The sequence below is a fragment of the Gekko japonicus genome, unplaced genomic scaffold (genome assembly GCF_001447785.1).
Source record: "Gekko japonicus isolate JY-2015 unplaced genomic scaffold, Gekko_japonicus_V1.1 scaffold3254, whole genome shotgun sequence".
Classification (NCBI taxonomy): Eukaryota; Metazoa; Chordata; class Lepidosauria; order Squamata; family Gekkonidae; genus Gekko; species Gekko japonicus.
This window is the reverse complement of record NW_015167154.1, coordinates 56,420-69,721: the sequence shown is the minus strand read 5'-3', so window position 1 is coordinate 69,721 and position 13,302 is coordinate 56,420. Positions and strand designations below refer to the sequence as shown.

General features: G+C 39.9%; 1 pseudogene; it reads left to right on the top strand.

Annotated features, from left to right (window-relative positions):
• The window catches only part of LOC107112037, a 47,449-nt pseudogene extending 42,755 nt beyond the window's left edge, over window positions 1-4,694 (top strand).
• The last annotated feature ends 8,608 nt before the right edge of the window (window positions 4,695-13,302 follow it).

Below are 13,302 nucleotides of genomic sequence, written 5' to 3'. Positions count from 1 at the left end.
ATCTGCCTGTCTGTCTTCAGGTTTACATCTCCCCCCACACAGCCTCTGCCTAGGGAAAGGGCAGTCTTTCCCTGCAGTGGGAACCAAAGCAGCTGACATCATTCTCCTCTCCCCCGTATGATCCGCACAACTACCCTATGAGGTATGTTAAGGTTGAAAGGTCCATAATCCCCCAGGCAGCTTTTAAAACATGAACCTGGGACCTGCACACCATCCTCTGAAGCGCTCTCAGGTACATATCTGTGGCAGTAATGGGGTGACTGCTGGCACCTTTTCGTATCATTTTTTGCTTTGTGGTATTCTGCTTGTGGTGTGATCTGTCTTTTTTGTGGTGTGGCATGATTGTATTATTGGGTTTGTTTCTTTTGAAGGGGAAGTGATGTGTTGTGAGTGAGGACATATTTTACCTCAGAATACACCAGGTCCTATATGCAAGTGACTGTTCCAACTGTCTTGCGGGGGGGGATTGAGGTGCAGAATGGAGTGAAGTCCAATCAGCTTCCATATGCAAATGACCTTGAAATGCTGGCCCAATCAGAGAAGAGAGGGCTGAAGCGGCCCAGCCGTAGAAGTCCCATCCCTGTGCTCAGTCTGCAGATGGTCCTCTCCTGTCAGAGGCCCAGAGCAGACTGAACCGAACATGCTGGCCGGGCTGACATGGGCGGGACTACACAAAGCAGCCAGGCAACCCAGCCAGCATCATCTGACTGACAGTTCTTGCGCCCAAACACTGTAGGTGTGCACTGGAAAGTTGGACCCCACTACGGCTTTATATAAGGGGAGAGATGCCTTTCACAGCACTTCTATATGATTCTAGTTAGAAGAATACTTCTCAGACTGCGTAGATTGAGTACAACTGACAGCAGCTGACTTCAGACTTCCAACTTTCAACTGAACACTCTGCCTTCTCTCTCTCCACACACACAAACATAGCTCCGCTGATACACTCTCAGTCACCAACCAATCACCTCACTCACCAACCAATCTCTCTCTTTCACCTCCCTTGTTCTTCTGACACCAACCATTTAAAGAAACACACACATATAACTTGAAATCATTATAGTGGTGTTCACAAGAATTGCTCCCATACACTTGAACAGAGGTGAGAGTTTCATATGTACAAAAGAATATGTCCAGAGAAGCCAACACCAACGAAGTAAATAGAGAAGCCAGGAGCTGAGTATGGTAAGGCACTATTTTAGAGTGATCTCTATGATCTATAGGACCAGCTTAATATATGTATCCTATAGGAGCTGTTGGCAACCTTTCTAGAACATCAACAAGGGACCTGGGACCCTTTTAATTGTTTAAGCACACCTCTCATGGTGAAGGACGGCAGGATGTTTCATCTCGGACTAGTCGCTCTGGGGCCCGCTGTAGGAATTCTATAGCTTCCTGTGCAGATGAGCAGCCCCATATTGGGAATTACTGACTTCTTAAAACAATTGGAAAGGGGAATTTTGCAAAAGTTAAACTGGCCAGGCACATCCTCACCAGCAGAGAGGTTGCAATAAAAATAATTGACAACACTCAGTTGAATCCGACTAGTCTACAGAAGCTGTTCAGGGAAGTAAGGATAATGAAGATTTTAAATAATCCAAATATAGCTAAATTATTTGAAGCAATTGAAAGAAAAAGCGCTCTACTTAATCATGGAGTATGCGAGCGGGGGGGAGGTATTTGACTATCTAGCTGCACATGGAAGAATGAAGGAAAAGGAAGCAAGAGCTAAATTTAGACAGATAGTGTCTGCAGTACAGTATTGCCACCAAAAGCATACTGTTCATAGAGATCTAAAGGCTGAAAATCTATTGTTAGATGCCGACATGAACATTAAAATAGCTGGTTTCAGTTTTAGCAATGAGTTCACAGTGGGAAACACACTGGACCTGTTTTGTGGCAGTCCTCCATATGCTGCTCCCGAACTCTTCCAAGGCAAAAAGTACGACGGGCCCGAAGTTGACATTTGGAGCTTAGGCGTCATTCTTTACACTCTCATGAGTGAATCTCTGACTTTCTTTTTTCCTTTTTTTTTAAGAAAATATATTTATTAGGTTTTCAAGATAATATATAGTTGTACATAGCTTGTAAACAAGAACATCATCAGAAATACACATATAGACTGGGAATATTTTTTCAGCAACCTAGCCAAACAAAAAAGAATTATATATTCCTTAAATTCCACCCAATTACCAATTACTGAGTACAAACAACTAATGCTGGCACATTATTAAGTTTTCATTTGTTGAACTTTAGTTTTTTCTCATATTGCTTATACAGTTTCTCATATCTATCCAAGCAATTAGTTTAGCATACTGCCATTTATAATTATCTAGAGCCAACAATTATCCTCTCGGGGATAAATTGTAACAAATCTCTCTTAATCCAGTTAACTATACATTACTTATTTCTAATATAAGCATAGATCATCAATTTTAATTTTTATATAAATTAACTTTTGAATTTTTTCCCTTATCTTTTCTTTTTTAACCATTTAAATTTTCATTTGAATCTTAACATCCAAAGCATTGAACATAATACTATTTGGTATCCAAACATTTCTTTATAAAATTTTGATACACTTTATCTCTCTCATTAACTATTATTGAAAATTAATACAGGTTAACTAACCAGTTCTATCATCATTTCAAGACCATATATACCCATTTTCCAACAAAATTTTAACCAAGATAGACATTTCTACCCTAACTATGCACCCTTTCTAACTAAGCACCCACACCTTCAATTTTCACCTTAGCACACTATACCACTATAAACTTTTAACTCCTAGCAAAGATTTTCAAGATCAAATTCTTCCAGCAGGGCAGACATCAGAAAAAGTAAAAGACTCATCTCTTCCATACAATTTAACTTTTCTTCTTGGGGTCTGTAATCTTTGTTTTCGTAGCAACATGTCTAGATGTTTCCTTTCCTTGCATGTATGGTAAATTATTACCATGCTGCTTCCTTTCACTGTCTGCAAATCATACGCCCGTATTGTATTGTCCCCTTTAAACTTCCAAGTACGCCACTTTTTCCTTTTCTTTTTCCGAGTTCTTTCTTTTTTAATGTGTAATTTTGGTTCCTGCTTTTTTGATAGTAACCTCTTTATCTCCGTCCTGTTTACTGTCCTCTTTCCCATTATTTGAATTGGTGAAGGAGGTGAGGGGGAAGTTTCAGCATTGTCTTTCCCTTGCCGACATACCAAATTTTGTGTTACATTCTGGGTACATTGTTCCAATTTTTCCTTATTTTCCAATTCCAATTGTGTGTTATTTGTTTTTCCTAGTATATTTGCACATGCTTCTTCAACACCTTTCCGTATTCCTTCCCTCAAAATTTTCAAAAGTTGCTCTACATATATCTCTCCTACCAGAGTGTTTTATCCATTTCTTCCTCGCCTACTCCGGACGCCATTTTAGTTGTTGATTTCAGATTAAATTATTCACGTTCTAACAGTCAATGTTTCAAAAGTCGTTTTTCTTCTATCTAATGTCCACAAAATAAGCTTCCCTTGAGAAAAGTCACAGTTCTCCCCGAGAAACAAACATACAAAAACATTCCATCCGCTCCAACATACTCTCTGGCCGCTATTCCTCTCCATTCTGGACAAACATACTTGGGGTACTTTCACTACCATTCTTCTCTTTTTAGTGATTATGAGTACTCACAGCTCCTTTTTCTTAGATTTCTTCTTCTTTGTTGCTGTTCTCATTGTAATCCTTACATATGATTAAAAATAATGGTTGGCTGCGGCTACGTGGAACATGGTGTCCAGGTTCCACTCCGCAAGCCGCTCCTGCTTCGGAGGAATATTGGACACCCTCCCACACATTGCCAGCTGCAGGAGGTGCCAGAACAGAGCCCCCTGCTCCAAACCTCTCTCCAGGAGGTCTGGCGGAGTTCTCCCAGCAACTGGGAGGCTCTGAAAGGAGCGGAAAGGGATTGGGTGGCTCCGAGAGAACCGAGAACCACCCTTCGCCACGCCATGCTGAACCAGAAGTCCTCAGTGGGTCTCTGACTTTCAATGGTCAGAATCTAAAAGAATTCAGAGAGAGAGTACTAGAGGAAAATACAGGATTCCTTTCTACATGTCCACATACTGTAGAAACCTGCTAAAACATTTCCTGGTGCTAAACCCAAGTAAAAGAGGCACTCTTGAGCAAATGATGAAGGACAGGTGGATCAATGCAGGGAATGAGGATGATGAACTTAAACCTTTTGTTGAACCAGAACTAGACATCTCAGACTAGAAGAGAATAGACATTATGGTTGGAATGGGATATTCTCAAGAAGAGATACAGGAATCCCTTAGTAAAATGAAATACAATGGAATCACTGTTACATATTTGCTACTGAGTATCCTATTGGAGAGAAATAGACTCATGATTTCTCTTCAACAAGGATTCAGAGGCCTTGATATGTTTGGGAAGATGCTACATTTTAAAATCCTCATGAGTTTTCAAAGAGCTTCATCTGCCTCTGTGGAGCTGGACACAAGGGACTTTGGCTCATGGGCATTATGTGAATTTCAATGGGATGACAATCACAACATTGCAGTGTTCAGTGATTTGTTGAAAATGCAAAGAAATTTCTATGCAAAGATACTCTTTGTTCTTTTCTATAATCCAAAGAATGCTAGTGTATACACAGTAGAAAATCATGATATATACGCAAAGCATTTTCTTTCATAGATGATAGCATCAAATATTTGCAACCAGAATATATTTAGGATTAGGGTGTCAGCAGGGCTCTTTTTGTAGCAGGAACTCCTTTGCATATTAAGTGACACACCCTTAATGTAGCCAATCCTCCAAGAGCTTACAGTAGCCCTTGTAAGAAGAGCACTGTAAATTCTTAGAGGATTACATTAGGGGTCACCTAATATGCAAAGGAGTTCCTGCTACAAAAAGAGACCTGGGTGTCAGTGATTTGTGTGGATTTTTAGTGACTGTTATAGCCAAATGCAATATTAAACTACTCCTGTACAAGTAATTTTTACAGAGTTTGTGAAGAAGGGTGCCCAGGGTGGTAGCATGAATAAAGTGGGTTTCTCACATTTAATCCCCTGCGACACCTACAAGAGCAGTCGATCAAAGCTAATTACACAGAAATTAACAACCTTGGGGATTGATATAACAACTTCATTGTTAAACGAGTCGCTCAGAGAAATTAAATCAAAACTAAAGGATCTTGACTTCAGCAGTACCCTCCAAAGAGCTTGACATACTTGCTCTGGTCTATCCTTGGGTCTTGCCCCCCCTGAGGCTATTCCGTCATATTGCTACACTTTAAAGATCCCAAGACAACGCAGAGCGTTCACCTTGGCGAGACTTAACTCCTTCCCCTCTAAGGTGCTCTCTGGTCGTTTCTTGGGACTTCCGTTTTCGGAACGTGTTTGCGATTGTGGACAAGAGATGATAGAAACTATGGATCATATAATGCTTTTTTGTCCTAAGTGGAATAAGGAAAGAGAGAGATACATCATTCCCGTTATGAGAAAAGAAAAGCTTCCCCTCCTTCCTTGGGTAGTTTCAGTGCTATTGTCTGATAACTTCCCTGACAATCAAACCACGGCTATAGTGGCTTCCTTTCTAGCTGCGGTGATTAAGAAAACAAATCTCCCTGAGTTTAACTAGTTTACTGCTAACTGTCGACCTTTTTAGTGTGTGTTGTTGTTTTTTAAAATTTATTTTATTTTATCCTGTACTGTTGCTATGGCTTTTTTGCTAATGCAATAAATATTATTGTTATTATTATTATTATTTTTACAGATATCAGTGCAGTGCAATCCACAATCACATTAAGCCAATGCACTTATTCAAGTCAATAGCTGAGCTGAGCTGAGATTGGACTGCCTATTACTATATAGCAGGTGGCCTTAGAATTTATCCTATGTCATGTGTGTTTTCAACTTGCAAACTAGATTTTTGTTAGTTGAAATCGTTTAGATTGACATTTGTTAATATTTTCTTAGATCTTCTAATGTTTCCAGTTAATGTGATGGCTAATGGATATTCATAATTTGTATAATATTCCCCATCCTAACCTATGTTGTGTACAAAGCAATTCCAGCAAATATCTACTGTGATTTTCTTTTGACTGACATTGTTAATTACATTAACTGGCATAATCCTTAGAAGAGCAGAAGATTGTTTGACAGAATATTTATCATGTGGGTATCAACCCAATCTAATATTCACATATTTCATTTGAAGCTGTGCTGCCTGTGATCATTACAGTAACTATTGTAAATTATTACTAGAAATAAGGAAATGGGAGACTACAGTATCTATTTCTCATTATTTTCCTAAGTATCATCAGAGTCAAAATGGGATATAAGGATGATTTGTCCTTCCCACTTCCAAAATTCTTTGTGATTCATACAAAAATGAAGCATAAGTCTCACTCAGAGACAGCTGGGTCTTAAAAAATATTTGTGTTTCATCTCTTACAAATAGTCCAATTAAACCAGGTGATAGTTTACACTCAGCAAGCCATGACTGGTCCAAAACTTGTAGAATGAGAATTTCCTACATCCCTCCCCCAGCTGTAGCCCATAATTCCCCAACATTTTGCTCCTGGAGATCACAGGACCCTCATAAACAACTTGGAGGAGGCAAAGTGAAAGTCTGCAGTGAGAGGGTGCAATTGGTAAACAATGCCTACTCATTCACCGGCCATGTCAGGTTCTGAAAATTGTAGACCCAAACTAGATTTTACTGTTTTTGTTTTGTAGAATTAAAACCGCCTCCATATGCCAGTGGACTGCAAATTTTGATCTGCAGAGTCCTGAGTTTATTAAGCAGTTTTCCTGAGCTGTTTCAGCAAGAAGATGAACAATGGTGGATGCTGCCTGAAAGATATATTGCCTTCTATCCCTGATCTTCCAGAGCAATATACAGCCACATGATACAGAAACACAGAGTTGGGAGCAGTGTTCCCTCTAAGCTGAGTTAGTGTGAGCTAGCTCACCATTTTTTAGCCTCCAGCTCACACATTTTTGTCTTAGCTCAGGAAAGATGGCTCCAGAGCAAACTAATTTTATGCAGCAGCCAAACTACCTGCTCACAACTTTAATGCCAGTAGCTCACAAAGTAGAATTTCTGCTCACAGGACTCCACAGCTTAGAGGGAACATTGGTTGGGAGGGATCCCAATGGTCATCTAGCCCAACACCCTGCACAATGCAGGAAATTCACGGCTGATTTCCCACCCCCCAGGGACCCCTGCTCTATAAACTGTGAGACTGTCCTAGCACATGCCCTAGAATCCTCTGAGATACACATGGTTCTGTTGCACAGGGATTTGATGGCAGGTGAATCAATGTGGAAGAATTTTTTGAAGATAGGAAGTTTGAACTCCAGTGCTCCAGAGTCCAGACCTTAAGGGAAATGCCTAAAGTTCTTTCTTTCTTTCTTTCTTTCTTTCTTTCTTTCTTTCTTTCTTTCTTTCTTTCTTTCTTTCTTTCTTTCTTTCTTTCTTTCTTTCTTTCTTTCACAATGGATCTATGAACATCACGATTATATAGTGAAATCTTAAACTGCAAAAATTAAAGTCTTTGGGAGCTAGGTTAGTGGAATAGAATGGTAGGTACAGATTTGTATCATATACGTGTAAAACCTAAAGGGAAATAAATGCTCCACTTTCACTGCACCTCAGGCAGATGTGGTGTTGCTGGCATGGGTACTGCCCATAGAATCCAGAAGAATAATTTGAATATTTAAATACTGAATGTGTGAAACTGTCTTATACCAAGCCATATCATTGGTCCATCTAGTTCACTGCGAAGCTGGCTTTTGTTCATAAAGAACTGCTCTGAGAGCCAAGGTCAATTAAGTAGAATGAACTATTTATTCAGGGAGATTACAGGACCAGGTAAATAGAAAGGTTTAAGCTTTTAACTGCATGACAGACTAGAAGAAGAATGTGTGAAGAAGCAAGAAGCAAGCCCGAGAGTTGTATTGTCAGGTCAAACGAGAAAGCGACCTTTAAAATAAAAAAGGGTTATACCTCTATTCCTATCTGACAAGCTTTCCCACTTTGCTGCCCTCCACCGAAGCTTCTTGTCTTATACTCTTGACTGTGCATATCCCAACACAGCTGATACATGAAATGCTTTCATTGGAACTGGGACCTTTACTGGAAATGGGGCCTTTAATTGGAAATGGGACCTTCTGCATGCTAGGCATATGGGCTACCACTGAGCCATGGCTCTTACCCTGATCTCAGATGCAAGAAGTCCTGATTATGAAGCTTGAGTCCAGTGGCCAACAAAAGCCAACAAAGTTTAATTTTGCGTATAACCTGCCATGTGCATGCACACTTAATCAGATACATGGAAACACTTTTCCTCAAGGTGGGGGTGGGGGGCTCTTGCCAGGGTACGGCTATTTAGAGTCAAGATGCATAAGTAAGTAGGCGATAAGTATAGGTGAGATTGGATTAAAATAATTGTTAAAACATCATTATGAAGCTGTAATTTTCAGCAGCAGTCATGCAGAATGGAAAATTCATTCCATTGACATTTTGCTTCTGAAAATGTCTAAAGTTCTGGAAAGGTAGATAGGTATAAACATGTTCTGCTCCATGAATTTACTTGTATTCAGTTGAAATAATGTTACAGCTAAATAATCCAGAAATAACCTGGGTTAGTCAAAGCCCTTCATGTCAATGGGTGTAACCCACACGGGAGTGTCGTGTTTATTCAGTACCCTGGTAAACCTGTCATTTCACAACACTGGCCAGCTGGATGTGCATCACAGCAGATGTTTTGTTTTGTTCACTGACCAGCTTTGATTTTCTTAGCAAAACTAATCCCCTTAAGCTATTCATAGCAGTGGGGACTTGGGTGGAATGGAATATCTAGTTCTACATAATATATGACAGCAATACTTTAGACAAATTTCATCTTGAGACTAGCCATACTTGAAGAAGAAGCTTCTCCTACCTTTATGTACATTGGTAGTTTTAGAAGCCCCTTTAGGACTCCAGTTGGTTGCCAGCTGCAAATATATTTTGTGGTTTTAAATACTTTATACAGTACATCAGGTTTCCCTACAGCAAAGCCCTGGAGATTTTGGCAATTTGAAGACTATGCATGACCCAAACATTAGCTAATTTCAAAGAGTACAGCATGAAATATTGTCTATGAATTCCAATAAGCATTGTCTCTGAAGAGGACTTCTCAGAACTGCAAGACTCTTTATGGGTATTATAGCAGAGATGATGCTTGTAAGTAATCTCATTCTAAAGTAGTTCATTTTCAAGAATACACTTACATCACTAATTGTTTCCACAGAAAGTGGTGTTTAATGCTGCAAGATTCTCTTATTCTTCCCCTCCCTTCTCATTCTATTATTTACCCCTCCCTGTAAGGCTTTTGTTTCCTTCAAAAGAGCCCCCTTCACAGACATTAGATTTCAGGAATTAATTTTAGACAACACAACTGCTGTTTCTTAAGATATGATTCAATGACATATGTAAGCTTACAGAACAATTTGTGACAAATAATATAGGACCTTTATCATGTGTGTCAGATGCTCAGTCTCTCTGTTCAGACTGCAGTTGTATCATAATGTCCACCAACACCTTCAAACACCTGGAAAAAATTGCTTTCCACCCAAATGTTTGAATTAGAATGACAATGACTTTGCACACATTCCTTCTTATACTGCTTTCTCCGTTTCCATCTCTCATTTGCCATATATGTATTTTTTTTAAAACATCAATAAAATAAAAGAGGTGTTTCTGTCCTGCTGGGGCAGTACATGGCCTGTCTCTATTTTCAAAACCTCTGCTGTAGCCTTGCCTGTTTTGCTTGTGTATCTGATGAAGTGTGCATCCACACAAGAGCTTATACCCAGAACTAAACTTTGTTGGTCTTAAAGGTGCCACTGGACTCAAGCTTTGTTATATTGCTTCAGACCAAAACGGCTACTCACCTGATTGTGAACACGTTGCACAAATGTGTCCTTACACTACTTTGCCATGTTAATATTGCGAGCATTTTAATGTTTATTGTTGATATATTAAATATGTTTTGTGCTATTTTAATGTTTTATGGATTATGTGAAATCGGCATATTTTGCCGTCTTTTGTAAGCTGCCCAGAGCGGGTGGGTAGGGTATAAATATAAGTATAAATAAATAAATGATGCATAACCTGCCCATGATGACCATGGGGACTATGGAATCCAAGCAAGCCTGTTTATGTGAACATGTGTCAACAGTAACTACCAAGTGCTGAACGCTACCACTGCACAAATATAAAACTACTCAAAATGGTGTTCATTTTGAATTAAGAACAATATCATCAAGGTGATTGTATGAGTAATTCAACTTGACAGAAAATAGACATTGCAAACAAGATAAGTATGAATTTCAAAAACCTTACATGCTAGCTAGAAATCATCCCTAACAGTGAATGGCCTATGAACAGATGTTTCTCTGATGTGAACATTATTTGTTTTTTAAAATGATTCACCATTCTGGTTGCTCAGATCAATCTTGGAAATGACATTTCTTTTTTAGACTTCCCTGCTTTTGACACAGCAGCCAGAAGGTCAAAGAAGACGGGGACGGCAAAGGATGAGATAGTTAGACAGTGTCATAGATGCAACGAACATGAAATTGAGCAAACTTCAGAGGACAGTGGAAGAGAGGAGGGCCTGGCGGGATCTGGTCCATGGGGTCGCGAAGAGTCGGACTCGACTGTGCGACTGAACAACAACACTACTGCTCTCTGATTCATATAACCCGCATGAAGTACAGCTACTTCTATAATGCAGAGAGATCCGCTACACACACTTTCCCCCCTTCTTAGCTTTAAACCATACATTACATGAATTAAAGAATCCTTGTCTTGTGTCTCTTTATCCACAGGGCTGTACATTAGACTAGAAATGGTGGTGCTATGAGCCCCGCCCAAACCATTTACCAGTCCCCACCCATCAGAGCAGATGTTCCCGTGTGATCGCGCCCTTAAAATCCACCCGGCATTCGTGCCTATCGTGCGACTAATTCTGCGTGTGATCGGAACCATGGTTTATCAAATACATCTGTAGCTCTCTCCACAGAATCATCCCCAATAGTCTTGGCTAGCATGGGATCTGGGAATACCACCTCTTTTGCCAGGCAAGTGAAATACAGACCACTGGGGCAGCAACCCAGGGATACCCAACTGCACCTTCACCTCTGATAGCTCAATGGGAAAAGGAACCCATGTAGCAAACAGGAAGCATGGGTTTGTTTCCAACTAAGGGAGATGCTAGCAAGAAGGCAAAACTTACCTTTTGGCCGGCAACAAGCTGATCAGCACCCAACAGGAAACAGAAGCCAAACTAGAACCCACATCCTACCTTGCTGTGTTCTGTATATGGGAAACAGCAGCCTGACATCAGGGTCATGGCTGCATCAGCACAATCTGGTTGACTCCTCCCTTGTGGACCTCTCACAGAGGTGGTGGCATAGCACCATGTGGGGGCTGGTGGATAGTGGAGTCTTACTGACACACTAGGGGCACATTAGCATTAGTGTTAATTCTACCTTAAAAGGGGGATAAGAACTTGCAGTAAGATACAGTTTACCAGAAGTGCAGAAATACCAGACACTGTTGAACACAAACTATGTGTATAGATCCAGGTGCATGTGTATGTATGTGTATGCACAGTATTATTTCTTACAGAACCTTTGTCTTTCAGAAACAGTTTGTAAATAGGCAAGAACTAACACAGATTTAGAAAAAAAGTGGTGGGAAAGGTGATGCCAATATCTTAAGATTTCACTGAAAAACTGCAGCAATCCTCAACATTGTTCTCAGGCTATAACAAAGAGCAGGGGAATAAATATAGCTATTGTTTTTCTAGCCAGGAAACTATGACATTGTGGCCTCTCAATTGCCCTGTCTGCTGACCTTTGAGGATATTTAGCCTGGCAGTTAACATCTGTGGTCCCATCAGCAGCAGTGAAATAAAAGGTACTTAATGCAAGGCAGTCTTTTGCAAGGTTAGAGAGGATCAATAGGAGATGTGTTTAATGTGGTATCACTATCAGGTCTCATCTCACTTTTAAAACTGAAATATCCACAGTGGGACATCTTTGTAGTCACATAGTAGAGAGATCTATAACATGGCAATATTCTCCCACCTAGGGTCAGGAAATCTAAAGACTGGGTAAGGGTGAATTAGTAAACTTTAGAATAAAGTGGAATTAGTAAATAGCAATTGTACTGCTGGTATAATGAAAAAAATGGACAGAGTTTTCAAGCAATCACAATGGATTTTTCCCAGACTTGATTAACTGTGTTGAGAGATGGGCCAGCACTGCCTTAAGACACAAACAGAAATTTCTGCTTCTCTTCTGTGTTTAACGTGTCCACTGTTGGAAGTCAACCCTTTTGGACAAGAGGACAAGGCAGCCTAGAGAACTTAGGCTCACACTCAAAATGCAGTATTTTCCAACTCCTAGAAGAAAACATCACCACGCATACTATGAAGAGAAAAACTGTTCCCGCTCTCACAAAAGAAGGAAAAAGTGGTTGACTTTAGCAGAAAAGAGATTCTTCAAAAGATTTGTGTTCTAGCAGAAAATAGTACACTTGAAGAGCTGTTTCACACATGATCTCTTCCCTATAGAACACAAAAACACTGCTCCCTGTTTGGATTAAGGACTATGTCCCATCTTGCATGCCCACAAACACGGGGGCTGCTGTGAGGAGAACTGGTTGCATTGTCCTTCTTCCTTCCTGTAACCAGCAGAAAAACTGGTACAATCCAGCCTTGATTATTATGCTGCCCTGAACTATTTTATATAGTTCAAGGTAATAGTTTTGGATATTCCTTGAACCACCATTAAATCATATCACTTGCTTTCACTTTCTGTTACTTGCCAATATTAGAGTACCATTACGCATAGAGGTGGCCTATGAAAAGGAATGGAATGGAGTGCAACACACTCTTGCTACTCATGCAAATACTGCTCTGATCACACAGCAATGGTATCTCATTGTCAGAAGTAACTACTCTCATGTAGACTCTCTTGTACACTGTCATGTAGATTCTCTTGGATAGAGGGACTGAAAACCTTGATTCTCCTAGAACAGGTGGCAACTTTCAATTCACTGTATTAAGATCTTACCATGTCAAAAAATAGCATATGAAACACTCCTCCATTGTCTAATTATTTGTCTAGTTTGGAATTTGCATTGCTTCCAACCTAATCTGCTGCTCTGGGAATTTAAATATATAGTTTTCATGGTTTTGTACTGGATCTCTTATACTATCTATTACTGAGTTTCAGATTTT